At 43.1% G+C, this 17,057-nt stretch overlaps 1 long non-coding RNA gene across 1 annotated transcript; it reads left to right on the top strand.

Moving 5' to 3' along the window:
- Positions 1 to 29: 29 nt before the first annotated feature.
- LOC139829271 (uncharacterized) lies at positions 30 to 12,442 on the top strand. Its single transcript, XR_011741691.1, has 3 exons — positions 30 to 794; positions 1,422 to 1,638; positions 9,786 to 12,442. It is a non-coding gene; the product is annotated as an uncharacterized lncRNA (long non-coding RNA).
- Positions 12,443 to 17,057: the final 4,615 nt, after the last annotated feature.

Raw genomic sequence — 17,057 nt, 5'->3', positions numbered from 1 at the left:
CACGAGTACAGCTGCCCCGACACTCCCCTTCCCCCGCTCAACCCTCCTCGTCACTCCCGGTCCCCGTGGCTGTTCCCGCAGGCATCGCTGACCCTTGGCGTGGCCGTGCTCACTGCGGGCAGGCGGGCGAAGAGAAGCCGTCGGGAGCCGGTCCGCGATCAGCCGGCGGGGCCGGCAGCGGCCGTGCAGCCCCGACCAGGGCCCGGCTCAGTGGCCGTAGGTGGGCACTGGAGGCATCCGCACCTTGAGCCTGTCACTGCTCTTGTGGTGGCCGGCACAGGGACTGATGATCTCAGAAGCGCCTCTGAGTTTACCTCTCGATTAGCTAACAAAGTGAGGAAACGTTGTCTCCGTGTCACAGGGTCATAGACTTGGCCAGAAGGAACGTACAGAGGAATCACTGCAAGCAAGAAGCTGTGCAAAAATAAAGCATTTTACATCATCTTCTGGGGTAAAGTCGCCCAAGTCGGTGGCATCTGATTTTTATGCTGATTTGTGCCCTGCAGCTTACTTTGGTTGAATTGTTTGTGGTTGAACGGAATCTCTCCGGGACAACGGCTTGCCTGGAGTCAGACACAAATGCCTTGGCAGGAACAAGGAATGTAACCCGACCCAGTGCCACAGCCGCTCCTCCTCCTCCCCCTCTGCTTCGGCCCTATCCATATCACACTCTATTTCATCATACCCCAGTAGAGCATCGCTTTAAAATTCCGGCATGTAGGACCTGCAGACTGAGCCCCTGGAGCATGAATGGAGTTTTGTGCCTTGTTAAAGTAATAAGTATATGCATCACTGTAAGTAACAGTAAAAAGCAGATAATACGACATGTCTTTCCACTAACCTATGTAACAGATTAACTGAAAATTTGGGTATATGATTTGCCAGTGTTGCTCAGCAGAGATTTGTTGAAATTCCTGCAGGAACAACACATGTGAAATACGAAATAACAAATAATAGTTTTTCCTAATGCTGTAACATTACTTCTTTCTAGCTGTAAAAGGAGAAAGTACAGGCAAAATACTGAATGGTACACATTTAGTTTCACTGGGGAAAAAAAGCCTTAGGTTCCTTGTCACATGTGATTTCCTCTCAAGAGGGAAAACAGAATGGTAGATTCCAGAGTCCTCACAAATAAGTCACTGGGTTAAATGTGACTAGGCAGAGAGCCTGACCCTGCCTAAGACTTTGGTTACCTCTTTTTTTTTTTCTTTTTCCTTTTTTTTTTTTTTGTTGTGGCCAGTTTAAGGTTTTATTGATCTTTTTGCCAGGTATTTTCCCAGGTTAGTAATAACTGGATTAATTCCCTCTGGCTCACCAAGCAGACAAACAAATGCTGATGCCAGCACAAGAGAGAGAGGTGGTGAGCATGAGTGGTGAGGAAAGGCTGACACCTGCCTTTTTTTTTTTTTTTTTCTGGACAGCACTACAGATTTGAGCTGGCTTTGAATGGCTATCTAACCATGACCTGCTTTGCTTCTTTACACTGTTTGACATTGCAAAGGTTCTTCTGGAAACAAAGGAGTTAAGCCACCCACATGATGCTTCAGGTAGCAGCTCACTATGAGAAAATAAATTCAAGATTTTGGTCACTACGGCTGAAATGAGAGCCGAAGATAAAGAGTAATCACCCAATGAAAGGTAAGAAAGTCTATCTCCATAATCAAAATGGGAACAGGCACAGCTGAACTTTAAGAAAATAAGGAGGAAAGGAGATAAAAGGTACAAGAGAGGTTAGCAAAGGATCAGAGCAAGGTATTTTCATTCCTGAATGAGAACCAAGGGGCTGTGCTTATCCCACCAGCACCGCTTGTGAGGAATGTTTGCCAGTGCATTATGTCTTCTTTGAACAGGATCCTTCTCTCTCCTTGCAAGCATTCAACAATCAGTTCGCATAGTAGCATTTGTAATTAAATGGAGAGGGAAATGCCACTTTGCTTTTTGCAAGATCTTAAAGCTTTAAAGGCAGTCAGGACCATGTACCACATCTTACAACAGCTCTGCTGGGCCGTCCTTTAGATCAGGCTTCATTTTGCTCTCAGTGTTAAAAGCACAGGGTATTTAATTCCCTCCCTGCAGCACCGGTGATCTGAGTAGACATGGCAGATGCAGGACAGCAGAAGAAACAAGATTATAACTTCTTCCTGCTCTTAGTTACTTAGTTATTGTTCCAGCCAGTGGGGATTGAGGCCCAGAGAGGTGAAAAGATTTCTCCAAGGTCACATGGAAAGCCTCCTGGTGACAGGTCACAGTTTCAAAGTTCACCTCCAGTTTGGCAGCACTGGCATTTTTGATGAAGTGCAGTTTTCCAGAAAAACAAACCCTAGTGTTAAGGGCCACAGCCTAAATAAATTTGCCTGATAACCTTCATACAATTACAACATTTTTTGTGTGTACATTTTAATCACATTTGACTTTTGGTTTGTTATGTCATGGAGGCAGCCCAAAAGTCAGTTTAGGTCAGCAAAAAGCTCCAGACTTTATTCTAACCAGAAGTGTTTAGGAAAAAACAACTACAACAGGGGTTTATCCAAAGTTATTCAGCACTCTGACAACATTATAAAACAGAGGTTCAGATACTGGTTAGGAGTTCAATTACTACACAGCTGACTCAAACTCAAGGGGATCAGATCCCAAAACTCTAGAGTGATGACTCAAAATGTACATTTTCACACTCTGTTTCAATGTGAGCACTAATAAGGGGACTCGCTAACAGCAGTGGGCTCCTTTTATAGCCTGGGTGACTCTGAGCTGTGGCCATTTATGGTAGTGGTCCAGAAGCTTATCTCAGCTGAAGCATCTCATTCAATGGCCCTGTCAGTTGACCAAGGAGCGAGTGCATGACCATAGTGACCCCCGAGTCTAGGCAGGGGGAGTCAGGGACAGGCTCCTTCCCACAGCAAAACTTCGATGGTCTGATGATGGCCATAGTGCTGAGGTAGTAAAGATCATGAAAAAGATCATGAAAAATATAACCTGGGAAAGGAAGGAGCTCGCTAGGCCACAAGAACATGGGACAGAGGCCTGGTGGCAAGAGAACATGATGTAAAATGTGATGATCTTCTGTCACTGTGTCAGACCTGGGAGACCAGGTCAACTGCAAGAAGAAAATGCTCATTATTTCACATGGCTGTGATGAAGGCAGGATAATTAGTTGTCCAGTTTTGCAAAATACAGAGAACTGAATTAATCTGCTAGAAATCACACAGTGCTGATGCATACACAGTGCTTGCAGATGCTGAGTTAAATGCTGGCCCACCTATACTTTAATTCTGTGCTTATTTATCTGGAATTGCCGTTCAAAGGGAAAATACATCACACAATAAAGAAAAATGATCTTGGAGTGACATTACTGGGAGCTTCTTTTACCCTAGTTTCATTGGAAGGTATGATTCCTTATTTTTGGCATTGGGCCTAGTTTGTTTAATTTTTTGTTTAACAAATATACAGATAACACATTCATAACAGTTAAGTGCTTTATAATGTAGGTAATAAGAAAAAATAAAAGAAAAAACAAAGCACAAATATGCATCATAATTCTGAAGACACACTCTTCTGCTCATACTCTCCAGTACAGTCACAGGCTTCCAGCCACTGCCTCTGAAGCAGATTGCCGATGTTAAGGGTCGAGGTTGATCGACCACCCTTCTTTTTGGGAAGCGTCCGCTGATATCTTAACTCACCTTTGCCATACTGCACTCTGGACCCATACCGCAGTTCACAGAGCAAGCTTTGTGGAAAATACTGGTAACACAAGTGAGTTTCCAGTGAGCATTATTTAACAGGTTTCCCAGTACTAAGGCATGTTTGGCTTCATAGCTACAGCAGAGTCCTGTGTGAAGGCTGGGGAGGACACTGCCCTGAACCCACTGGGAGCTTGTGGTGGTAGAGATTTGTTCATGGATATTAGCAGAAAGCAAACAGGCGATATGAGGGAGCATCCTGCCCTTAATGGTGTTGGCTTCATGGGAAGGGGGAAGAGGGCTATTGGCAGATAAAATGCATCAGTGTGTATCAGAATGTCAGGGAGAGTCCTGGAGTCTTCTCAGTCACAGCCTATTTCACCTGACCAGGGTGTATCCCGAGAGGTCACAAGTGGCAACAACACAGGGGCTGCTCCTCAGAGGAGACACAGTAGTTCAGCACTCTGTCAGTCCAAGGGGACTGGGTCATGAAGGTGTGCAAGTATCTAAGCCAGGTCTATCTCATTGAAACACTTTTTTGTATTTCGAACTAAGTAGTTTTCAAAATCTGAAAGTAAATCTTATTGCCTTTAAAATTACACACAATGGCCTGTGTGTCCAGAGTGCCCTTTGACTATTCTGAGAGTAAGAAATTACAGTGTGGGTACAGGGATTCCTTTAAGCCACTTCCATTAAAGCTCTCCATTTACAGAGCAGCCAAGGGTGAAGTTACCCAGCAGAGCTGAGTCAAAGGATCAGCTCAGCACTGTAGGGACGGGCAAGTCTCAAAGCACTGCCTTCCATCATCACTCATCTGTTGTACCCACCAGCTTTGATGCTTCTCTAATCCATTCCTGAGGCAGTTCAGCTCATTAAATCAGCTGAAGACCATCACTTTTCTTTCCTTGAAGAAGTTTTCTGTTCATTAGCCAACTGACTAGGTCCAGTGATGTGCCCAGCAAATACCAAATACAGCTCAAGAAAGGCCATGGTGAGCAGATGCAATGAGAGTCCCTTCCTTTGGTTGTGGCTGAGAAACACTAGATCAGCTCTCTGCCTCTGCTGCAATTTCAACCTAAATTAAAGTGGTCCTCTGAACTGGCTTCTAGAGCAGCTTACACTTCCCCACACTACAGAAGAAGCTGGGGATGGGGATTAGCTTCACTCAGCTAAATTTAGTCTGTGTGAATACCTCTTCCCCTATCCTGTGTTGTAATTCTAGCTCTTCTTAATCATAACTCATGTGCATTAACTGTTGTAAATTGTCTTGAGTAGCATAATCAGCCCCAGAACCTATTTCAGGTAACAGTGGCTAGATAAGCAGCTCATTTTTTGCTTGGCATGTGCCAGAGATTTACTACGCACATTTAGCTTGTACTCTTGAAATCTCTGTTGTAAACTTACTAGCTAATGCTGAGATGTGTGTGGGCAGCAGGAGTTTTGCTAGGTTCAGAAAGGCACAAGCTCCCTGTGATTTGGTGATTTGCTTTTTAGCACACTAAGTACAGTAGGTACAAATTTACCCTGCCTGGATTTTAGTTTTGCTGAACAGGAGTCTGAATAGTAATTGAAATCAATATATTTAAAAGGGTGCATGTTAGATGGCAAGGGCTTTTGACTCACAAAGGTGCAACTAGAAGTGGTTTATTTTGAAAGTTTAAAAAAATAGGGAAGCATTTTGCATGAAGGCCATTCTGAAAGCCAGTAAAAACTGTATATTCTGTGACCATGAATTGTCTTATCCTTATATAACTTTACTGTGACTGTTCTGCCTGTTTGGGCTGGTTCTGTGCCTGAAAGATGGACATCCTTACCCTGACTGTTTTGAAAATTCATAGAGCTGAAGACAAAAAAATTAATGAACACTATGTGTTAGGTATCAACCTCTGATTTTTTTTGCAAATCATCCCTTTAGTCACAGTTTGGCACTCTAATAATTACTGTCTTTAGTCATATTTGTTTATTTCTACATCAGTGAGTTGGTTGAAAACCATTAAAACTGTGTGATGTCCCAAACTTATTGTTTGCTTTTCCCCAGTACGGCTGATGCACCTTGTAGTCACTTCTGCAAACCTATTCCCATTTGATATTGTTGAATCTCTGATGCTGCTTAATGCATTTCAAATTGTATTCTATCTTTCTGTATTATTTCACAAATGATAATCATTAGCATTGCATCTGGTTTATGCACTTGAGAGCATGGTGCTTACCTTTCAAATCAAGTACATAAACAAAAGTGATTATGTTTCACTTTCACTTTGGTTGTTTCATGATTGTAGAAAACATAATTAAATTGTCTTGCCATATGACGGGAAGTATAATATAAGGACATTTGCAGTCCTATGTCCCTGATCATTGCTGCATGTAATAAAGGAATTCAACATCTGTCCCTCTTAGTACAAGGTAACTGTTTGCCATCATGAGTTCTAAATAGCAACTAGGTGAGCGGCATGAGCATAGATGATTATGATTATCTTCATCCATTGGCTATTGCTGTTACTCTTTGCACTAATGCTTTTCTTTTAGTTGACTTCATCAACACTATAAATGATTTGACAATGCAGTTAGACTGTGAAAGTATGTCAGCCAGTTCTCTTGGCGAGGGTCATCCTGTAGAGCAAGATTATGTTTGTGGGACAGTTTATGTCACCTCTGCATATAAAGCATGCTATATCAACCAAACTGCCTTTGATATCTAGTGCATGTGTAGACATGTGTAGTTAGAGAATAGTTATAACATAGCATATTTACATTATTCCATGTAGTGTGTGCTGCTGGTACAGTGTAGTACTCTGACAAGCTTCAAATTGATGTTACTGTTTCAGTAACACTTCTAAGAATAGACCAGGGCTCTGCTTTATTTTTGGTGTAGTAAATGACAAAAAATACAGTTGTGACTTCTGGGCAACTTCCCAGTTGCATTTGAATGTACCATTTGTGAGATGTTAGCTATTAAAGGAATGCAGAAAAAATATGCAGAAAGATACCATCTCTCTTCTACTTGTTTGTGCTACAAAAAAATCCTGTGGGCACTGGGATTGGGCAATATTTGCTTCCATGGATGGCTGACTGGCAAAGGAAAGCAGATCACTGAAGGATCCGTCTGGCATGAGGGTGAGGCTGTGATTCTGAAATCTGACATCTGATGTGACAGAGGCCATCCTGGAATTGCTCAGTAGTGAACTGTTGGCCTAGGGAATTTGATTGGAGAAAACACAGATCCTTACAGACATTAATGGCAGAATATAAGCATCTGACACTTGATCCTGAGGGCAATTTGACTAATCCTAAAATGCAGGCTAAGAGGATGAAATGGCTGTAGGGGTGTGTACCTCTCACTAGGATTGTAAAGGGTTCTGGTCAGCTGGCTTAAAAAACTTCTCGATGGTGAAACATGGGAGAGATGAATACAAACTTTAATGATGGGATTTTTCTCATTTACCTTTAGATAAACAGGTCATAGGTTTATAGCTGTCTAGTCACCTTACAGTGAAAGGAAAAAGAGAGGTATTTTGATTCACCTGTTCTAATTTAGATGTCTGTTATGGGGCAAAATGCATTGAATCCTAGAGGTGCATTTTACCTTCACTCTAAAAGTGAGCTGAATCAGTAGAGGGAAAAGAGAAAGATTAATTTTCCAGTCTGATCAGTGACAGAAGAAAAGCAGTAGGGACGTGTAGCAGGGGAACAGGGGGAGTTGAGGTCACCGTTTTGGTACTAGCCCGTCTTAGCTCGGCATAAGCCCGTCATGAAGCTGCACCTTCAGAGCAAAGCAAAGGTCGTTCGTGCCAGCTGAGTGCCAGACTGCAGCTGGCAGAGGGCATGTGCTCCTATTGTGCTCCTGCCAGTTTCAAAGGAGAATTATTTTAGGCAAAGTGACTGCCAAGGTCAAGTGACTGCCTGTGTATTTATAGCAGCCAGGCAGCGCCCATTAAGCAGTGTTCAGTGCCCAGAATAACAAAGGAAAACAAATAGGTCTAGGAACGTCATCTCCAGCTCAGGTTCCCTCTGCTGCTTGTGTGCTGGAAGCCTGTCTTACAGCTATAAGGAATTCTGTCATGATCTTGTTAGTGGATGTAAACAAATGAAATCAGATGGGCTTACTGTAGGAATGAGACACAGTGGACACCAGCAAAAAGTGCTCTGTAAGACTAGGGTGTGCCAGTCCTTAGGGAACCAATGACACTTCAGGATGCAAAATGACGCTAGTGCTATCGTCACAGAAATAGAAAAAGAGAAAATCAAAAGAGCTCCTGGCTGTTCAGGGCCTCAGAGGTGCTGGTGTGCTTCTTCATGGATAAAATGTCTTATAAGGTACCATTTGGTATTGCAAAAAATTATGGGTATTTCTGTCTCAAGCAGCAAGGTAATAGCACCATCTCTTAACTAAGCAGTTGTGAAATACATGTGTCAGGACTCACTGAGGTTGTCTAATTATGTAACTAGTCACACCCATATCTCTCATGTTTACGTTGTGCTCCCCTCACTGACACTAGTATAACCCTCACCTATTTCAGGTATCTGGGCCAGGAAATAAAGGGTGCTTTCCTACTGAGTTTCATGTAAGCCCTTTATTGCTGCCACTCCCGCACTGAGTGCGTCGTCTCCTGATTACTCTGATCCCTTTCCAGCTGGCCTGAAGATTCAAAAATACAGTGGAGATGGCCCAGATTGTACTGATCTACGGTTCCTTCAGGTGGAAAATGAAGACCAGAGCTGTGCTGATGGCTTTGAAATAAATAACTCACGCTTTTTCCATGAATAAACAGCATTTAATCCAATTCCTTCATTGTATTCCTTAAACATGTGTTCATTAAAGCGTAAGCAAAACAGCGCTGGGTGCATGGGGGATTCGCTCCACCCAACATGCACACCTTTTAACAATAAGAAGTGTGCTTAAATACAGTAAGGTATTACATATTCATAATAACCCCAAGAGCACCTATACATATTCATAACCTTTCCCAGCTTCTTATTAAAATGAGTCTCAGAGAACCATTTTAATAGTCTCCTCCTTGACCCTCCCCTGTTGTGCTTGCACAGTGTCACTTGGTGGTTTTGAGGAGGGGTCTTTGAGGGTCTTTGGATGAAGGCTCCTTCAGCTTTGTCACAGTGAACTTTTTACCTTTTTGGTTCATTATGATGAATTTGGCTGGAACCCAAGCTGCCAAGTCGACTGAAACCAGACCGGTGCCCCCTTTTGCTGTAGATCTTGGTTATCTTGTCTCCTCAAGGTTTACAGCTGATACTGTAACACTTCTTATCTTGGCATTCGATGAGGTTCTGTTTTTTTCTTAACACTATTGGTTACATAGAGCTCTAAACCAGGCATTCATTATGTGGCTTAAAGTGTTAGTTTGTTAGTAGGCACTCATTATGTGGTTGGTTAACCCTTAAAATGTTAGTTCCCTCTGTCAATATAACTTCATAAACAAGTTTCACAAGTTTTTACATAGAACTTAACCACCTTTTATTTTTTTTCAGGTTCAGAGCCTGTGCCTCATTTGGTTATATCTGTAAACATTACATATTTCTTCATCATTAATCACAACTGCATTTCTCACAGCTTTCTTTGCGTCTGTCTTTGATGACAACTTTCTGATTTGTGCTCTGGAAGGATAAATTTCTTAGTTAGCCAGCTCAGGGAATGCCAGCCTAATGATTATTCTCCTGATGCTCTACTTGGTGGTTCAGCCTAAAAGTTGGCGGAAACTCCAACTGGAACAGAAAGTGTTGCTGCTTTTATGGAGGTTTAAAGGTTGGCGGCAGGGAGGGGATGCCTTTGAGTACTTGTGGCATTTTCTGCTCTAGGCTCACATAATCTGATTCAGATTTCCAGGCACAATCATAACACAAGCAATATTATGTCACAGTGTCTCGCAGTGTGTTACATCTATCTCTACCCTGCCTGTCTTGGCTACCCCTTTGCTTCAGCACTGTTGCCTAGTCTGGAGTTACATTTCAGCCCAGTTCTCAGTGAAATCCGCCCGTCCTGAATTCCGTGTCAGGATAATATTTGTATGCTTCATACACCCAGCTCCAAAGCATTTGTAGTGATCACATCTCAGATGATAATTTCTTTTCATGTTCTTTTCTATTTTCCAGTTACTCTTTCGACGATCAAGCTTGAGATCTCTTACAGAGGGAATACAGCATTTTACAACAAACATGTAAACCAACAGCAAACAGGCAGCTCCAGATATGGTTAGCCATCTGTATGCAAGTATAGTTGGCTGGGCTGTTCTGGGATCTAGGACTTCACCAGCTCACAGAAGACTTGTGGTTGGAAGGCTTCTCTGGAGATCAGCTAGTCCAATCTCCTCCTAAAAACAGGATCCACTGGAGCAGGTTGCTCAAGGCTTTGTCCCAGTGACTTTTGAGGACCTTCAAGGATAGAGGCTTTACTGGGCAACCCGTTCCAGTGCCTGACCAGTCTCACAAATGAAGAAGTTATCTATTGGATTTAAACAGCATTTCATGTATTTCAACTTGTGCCTTATGCCTCCTTTCCTGTTACTGGGTGCCACTGAGAAGCATCCAGCTCAGTCTTTTTAATTTCCTCACCAGGAATTTATCTATGCAGGTGGCTAAAATCCCTCCTCAGTCTAGTATTCTCTGGACTTAACAACCCCAGTTATCTCAGCCTCTCCTTCAGGCCCTAGATCATCTTGGTGGTGCTTTGCTGGATGCTCCCTGGCATGACACGCACCTGTTGGAGAGGGTCCAGAAGAGGCCACAAAGATGATCAGAGGGATGGAACATCTCTTCTATAAGGACATGCTGAGAGAGTTGGGGTTGTTCAGCCTGGAGAAGAAAAGGCTCTGGGGAGACCTTATTGTGACCTTTCAGTACTTAAAAGGGGCCTGTAAGAAAGATGGGGACAGACTTTTTAGCAGGGTCTGTTGTGATAGGACAAGGGGTAATGGCTTTAAATGGAAGGAAGGGGTATTCAGGCTAGATGTGAAGAAGTTTTTCTTTTACAGTGAGGGTGGTGAAACACTGGAACATGTTGCCCATGAGGCAATGTGTAGATGCCCCATCCCTGGAGACATTCAAGGCCAGGCTGGAGGGGCAACGTGATCTAGTTGAAGATGTCCTGCTCATTGCAGGGGGATTGGATTGGATAAGCTTTGAAGGTCACTTCAAACCCAAACTATTCTACGATTCTGTGATTCTATAATTCTATGATCTGGGAGACAGCAGTATTAAGAGACAAAATCAAAGGGGCTGTAAAAGTTATGTCAAGGTCCAGTGGTTTATAATTTATATGTAATTGGATTTGCTGCCAAATGAGGAACGATAGAGAGACTGTTATCATGAAGCAAAACTCCAGGACCTCTAAAGAACTTAATGCATTATTTGCACTGTGAGTGACAGCGTCTGTTATTATTTATTTCCATGGCATTTCATGTCCTAGCAAGACAGACAAATAAAAAAGGGAAGGGTAGTAATCACAGAATCAGAGCATAAATAAAGCTGAGAGAGCATGCTAGAGATTATAGGAGTGTCAAATTTACAAGAACAACTGAAACAGCACCTTACAAACACCACAAACAAAACAATAAACTAGGGGCTTCGTGAGAGCCAAATTAGGAATAGTCACAGAAAAGAAAGAGAAAAAAAACACCACAAATGAGCTAAGGAGATCTGTGCATTTTTCCTGAGTGCTGGGAGACAGTCTGCTCGGAGATTGCTGGCAAATCCCTTTGCTTCTCTGAGACACACTTCCGCATCTGCGCTCCTTGTAAAGCACTTTGAGGCTCGCAGAAAACAAGTAGGCTTCTACAATGAACAGGTTTTTGAGGACTGCTGTACATGTCAGAGCAATGGGTCATTTAATCCGGTATCCTATTGTAGTGAAAAAGGAATACAAGAAGCATGTCAAATACTGTCAGAAGTTGTTTCCGTACGTCCTCCTAATTTCCAGCAACAAGTGGTTTAGGAATGGAGTTTGCTGCTAGGTCTGTCATTTATTGGAATTCACAATGGTAAAGTCCTAACAGCTCCCTGACAAGGAGTCACCAGAGCAACACCAGCAGCAGGAGGAGACAGTGGTCAAACCTTGGGCAGATCTGGCCACAGCTGTTTCAGAATGAGCTGCAGTACAAAACCCCAGATCTAAACCAGACACATTCAGAGCATTTCAGTTCTGGAGTCCTAGCATGGAAAGCATCTGGAACATTCAATCCAAGCTTATTCCTCAGTAGAAAAATGTTCAGCTCATGTCTATATCTGCTTTGAAGTAATTTTACATTACAGGTAAAAAGAGTTGTATAAACCACATTTGTTTTAACTTTCCTTAGCAAGGCATCTCCAGTGATGCACATTTGGAAGTAACTGTTAGGCAAAGCCGAAAGCCTCACTGTGATACTATAATGAAAGGAGGTATTTTTCAGGCATTTCCAAGTTCTCGCTAACAGCAAGCAACAAGCACTTCTGGAAGGTAAATCCATCTTCCTCAGCTCACAGGACCCCTTGTAAAGACAAAGATCCCATTTCTGCAACCTTGTTGTCTCAAGAGCTTTTAAGCTTTTTCAACTGGTGTAGCATCTAGCTCTGCATTTAGTTCCATTTACCTCAACAGGATTGCTTGCAAAGTAGTCAGGGCTGATATGGTCACTGTAAGCTGGCTGAAACATGAGTCCTTTGACTCTCCATGGAAGCTGAGATTGTGGAGAGGAAATATTAATGTTGGCAGTATTTCTTATAGTTTTTCCTTAAAATGAAAACAAATAAATTACTTCAACAGATAAGAAAACTTCCTATCTAGTCACACTTGTATTTTCTTCTTTAAAGCAGTTACAGTATTGTTTAGACAGGTATTTTCCTGTTTTCACTGTTAAAATACCTCCTCCTTCGAGCAGACTGTCAGGTGTTTAAATTTTGCCACGGGCCATTCCTGTAGTTATTCTGCCAGTCAGGCAGAAGTAATCTCCAAGCAACAAAATTCAAAAGAAAAAGTAACTGCACAAAGCAGTGCTTTTCCTCTTCAGAGTATATGGATTAACCAAATCCTATGAAAGGGTTTCAAAGCAGCATCTCAAGAGGAATAGAAATTATCAACAGTGTTTAGAAGAGGCCACTATCTACGTATTGTGTTAGTAAAACTTAGAGTCTACAAAGAATCAGTAATCCAGAAATATGTAACCCTATTATTAAGCGCTTCCAATTAACATTTATTTTTACTTTGTTGTTCCATGTACACAGCCATACAGGGACCTTACACAGACTCAGCCTTTTATAACTGCATCTTTTTCAGGGCAGAATGAGGGCCTAAAATATAAATGAAAGATAGTAGTAGAGGCAAAAATACAAAGCATGGAATTTGATCAGTTTTTACTTTCCTCGTACACATAAACCAACTCCCAGTTAGACCTGGTGGAGTCGGATTTGTTTTTTCTCCTATAGAAAGTGGGGTAAAAAAATTATGTATATTTTAAATTTTCTTATTGAAATCTCTGTTTCCTTCTTTGCATAGAAACACAGTGATTTTTCTCCGAAAGCAAACAGTTGGAAAAAGGTTAGGTTAAAATTTTACCAAAAGCCTTAACTGACTGAGCACACAAAATCTGAAGTGCTTTTGTTTCCCCAAAGCCTGTAGTGAGTTTGCTTGGCTATTCCTCTCTGCTTTGTCAACAAGGGCTCCTACCTAGAAACATCAGCACTCTTTATGCTTGTTGATGCCAGTTATACTGGAGTTAATCTTTATCTCCAGCACTCAAGAGGATGGCTGTGACTACTATACTTATTGGAGTAAACAAAAAGACAGTGCTGAAGCTGTTTGCCCAAAGCCCTCTCTCCTCCAGCAGAGTAGGGGACCAGCCTTTGTCTACCAACCCTCTGGATTAGAGCTGGGGCGACACAGAGCTCCAGTACTTTCTTCCTACTCTCTTAGGATGCTTGGTTTATTTTCCACACTGCCTTATAAAAGGTAACGCAGCACAAACCTCATCGTTTTTTCAGGCTCTGCTCTGTTATCTCCTGAGAACTCCTGAATAACTCCTGCTCAACTTCAGTAATACATGAGAGAGGAGATGGGTTCCCCAAATCACTAACTTTATATATAACTTTCTATACACTCAGCGAAAAAAGACCAGGAGAGGAGAGACTTTTTTCATGCCTTCTTGCTAAGTTGAAAGATAATGAGCTTACTTTTTTTCTTAGATGTTAAGGAATCCATACAATAGAGACATTTTGGAAAACTGAATTTATTCCTTCTGCAGCCTGTAGCATTGTTTAACATGTACCATCACCTTAACAATCTGGAATGAAAGAATCAGCAGATTTTGTCACTTTTGTCACCTCAGGACAGCAATGGTGCTATCACAGAAATGGGACAGAGTAGGTGTGGGCCAACATACACACACACAGGCAAAAGCATGCAGTGGAAGCAGAAACTGGGTGGCTGGGAAATACAAATGAGTCCATGGAAAAAAATACTAGTTTGTTAAATAGTCAAAAAAACATTGTCCACGTAGGTTGTTTTCTTTGTTCCTTATCATATGGCCATGATCTCATTGCAATCACAGAGATATGGTGGAACAGCTCACATGACTGGAGTGTTGTCATGGAAGGCTGTGTACTTTTTAGGAAAGACAGGCCAGCAAGGCAAGGTGGAGGAGTTGCACTTTATGTGAGAGAGCAAATTGAATTCATCAAACTCCTGCCTAGCGGGGGCATGAAGAACAAGTTGAGTTCTTCTGGGTAAAAATTAAGGGACAGCCTAACCAGGGTGACACTGACGCAGTTGTTTACTGCAGGCCAGCTGATTAGGCAGTTGATGAGGCCTTCTACAGACAGCTGGATGTAGCCTCACAATCACATGCACTGATTCTCACGGAGGACTTCAATCACCCTGACATCTGCTGGGAAGACAACACAGCTAAGCACACACAGTCTAGGAGGTTCCTCCAGATCATTGACGATAACTTTGTGACATAGGTGGTGGAGGTGCCAATGAGGAGAGGTGTGCTGCTGGGCCTTGTCCTAATGAACCAAGAAGGACTGGTTGGAGACGTGAAGGTTGAGGGCAGCCTTGGCTGCAGTGACCATTAGATGATAGAGTTCAGGATCCTGCATGGAGGAAGCAGGGCAAAAAGTAGGATTGCAGTCATGGACTTCAGCAGGGCTAACTTTGGGCTCTTCAAGGTCCTACTTGGAAGGATTCCATGGGATAGGACTCTAGAAGGTATGGGGGTCCAAGAGAACTGGCTAATATCCAAGCATCACTTCCTCCAAGCTCAACGTTGATGCTTCCCTATGAGCAAGAAATCAAGTCGAGAGAGTAGAAGGCAAGCATGGATGAGTAAGGAGCTCCTGTCAAAACTCATATAGAAGAAGGATGTAATGTGGAAAAAGGGAGAGACCACCTGGGAGGAATATAAGGACACTGTTAGAGTATGTGGGGATGCGGTGAGGAAGACCAGGCTCCACTTGGCGTTAAATCTGGCCAGGGATATCGAGGACAACAAGGAGGGCTTCTTCAAATACATCAGCAGCAAAAGGGAGATTAGGGAAAATGTAAATCTGCTGCTTAATGAGGTGGGTAGGCTAGGGTGGTATCCTAGGGTGCATTAGGAAGAGTGTGACCAGCAGGTTGAGGGAGGTTCTCCTCCTCCTCAACCCTGGTGAGGCCGCATCTGGAGTACTGTGTCCAGTTCTGGGCTCCCCAGTTTAAGAAGGACAAGGGAGGGAGACCAGCGGAGGGCCACGAAGGTGATTATGTGTCTGGAGCATCTTTCTTGTGAAGAAAGAGAGAGAGCTGGGTCTGTTCAGCCTGGAGAAGGCTGAGAAGGGACCTTGTTTATGCTTATAAATATCTCAAGGGTTGCTGTCAAGAGGATGGGGCCAGATTTCTTTCAGTGATGTCCAACAATAGGATAAGAGGAAACAGGCACAGACTGAAGCATAGAAGGTTCCACCTGAATACAAGGAGAAATTTCTTTACTCTGAGGGTGCCAGAGCACTGGAACAGGCTGCCCAGAGAGGTTGTGGAGTCTCCTTCTCTGGAGACATTGAAAACCTACCTGGACACCTTTCCATGCGATGCGCTGGGTGAACCTGCTTTAGCAGGTAGGTTGGATTAGATGATCTCCAGAGATCCCTTCCAATCCCAACCATTCTGTGTGATTCTGTGTGATTTAGCCAAGGCAGGGCTCTGATGAGACAGGACAGGCAATTGTGTAATGTCAGTGCTGCACAGAAGGGTCGTCAGCACAATGGTAAAACAAAAGCTTGAGGACAAGAATCAGGAGACAAGGCTGATTTGTGAAGATGTGTCACCCATTAGTGTACCAGCAGTGGTGGCTGGAAATCAAGTGAGTCTGAAAGAGAAGTACAAGTACTCTACAAAGAAGTGAGGCTGAAAGAGCCAGCAATAGGAGTTGTGCCTCCATTGCTGGCGCAAATGCTGATACAGACAAGAGCTCACTGGGCTCGGTTCCTGCTGAATTCAGTGCCCCCTCCAAGTCTCTTTCCTCTTAGCTGCTCCCTCTGCCAGCTAACATTCTCTGCTGCTTGAACCAGAGCATCTCTCTTTTTCAGACTAAGCTAAATCATCTTTTGTTTCTGCCTGTCAAACCAATGCCCACTTTTTTTCTCATCTACTAGATAAGATGAATCCACTCAAACACAGCCTGATGAAGCTAAAAAAGCTTCTAAGGCTGGTGAAATGGTTGTTTGTGAAGCAGCCACCCACTCTTTCTGCAGTAGGGGCCTCTGCATTTATCAGCTTTGTATGCGAGAGGTTCAGCCATCAGGAAGCGGCACAGCACAGGCATCTGAAGAGATGCTTGACTAAAGCTAATGGAGAACTTGGGCAGATGGTAATTACTAGATGTACTTGGGATATGCTGGTATCAATCTGGATGAATTCCTGTTTGCATCATTCTACTCTCATTAAATCTCAATAGTTTTTTTTCTACCCTCATGTAGTCAAAAACAGCAGTTTCAGTGATGACAAAACCAAAAAATATAGTGCAGCAGGGCTCCATTTGCAAGAACGCACAAGGGACAATCTAACTCAGTACACTGTTTCTCAGGACCAACCTAGCGTAGGTTTTGCTACCAGTTACTCTCCTGCTCTCTGAAAAAAAACATCCCCCTGTGGAGTTTTTTTCCTCTTCCCGAGAAGGAAAATTTCCACTTTGCATTTCAATGAAAGGCATCCAGTCTCCTTTCCCCACCCCCAGACTGTTTCCTGTGCAAACCCTCTGACTTTTGTTTTCTTTCTGAACCAGCTAAATTTGCATTTCACTGAGCCCTCTCAAGCATCTTCTTTCTCAGCATGTGAGACAGGGCTGTTCTAGGGAAGTGCTGGGGTGCACATCTGGCTCCTGGAGCTGCCTAAGGGAGCCAGGACGGAGTCCTTTGCAGCAT

The sequence above is a fragment of the Patagioenas fasciata genome, chromosome 1 (genome assembly GCF_037038585.1).
Source record: "Patagioenas fasciata isolate bPatFas1 chromosome 1, bPatFas1.hap1, whole genome shotgun sequence".
Lineage (NCBI taxonomy): Eukaryota > Metazoa > Chordata > Aves > Columbiformes > Columbidae > Patagioenas > Patagioenas fasciata.
The sequence above is the reverse complement of the archived record's forward strand: the minus strand, read 5'-3'. Positions and strand labels throughout refer to the sequence as shown.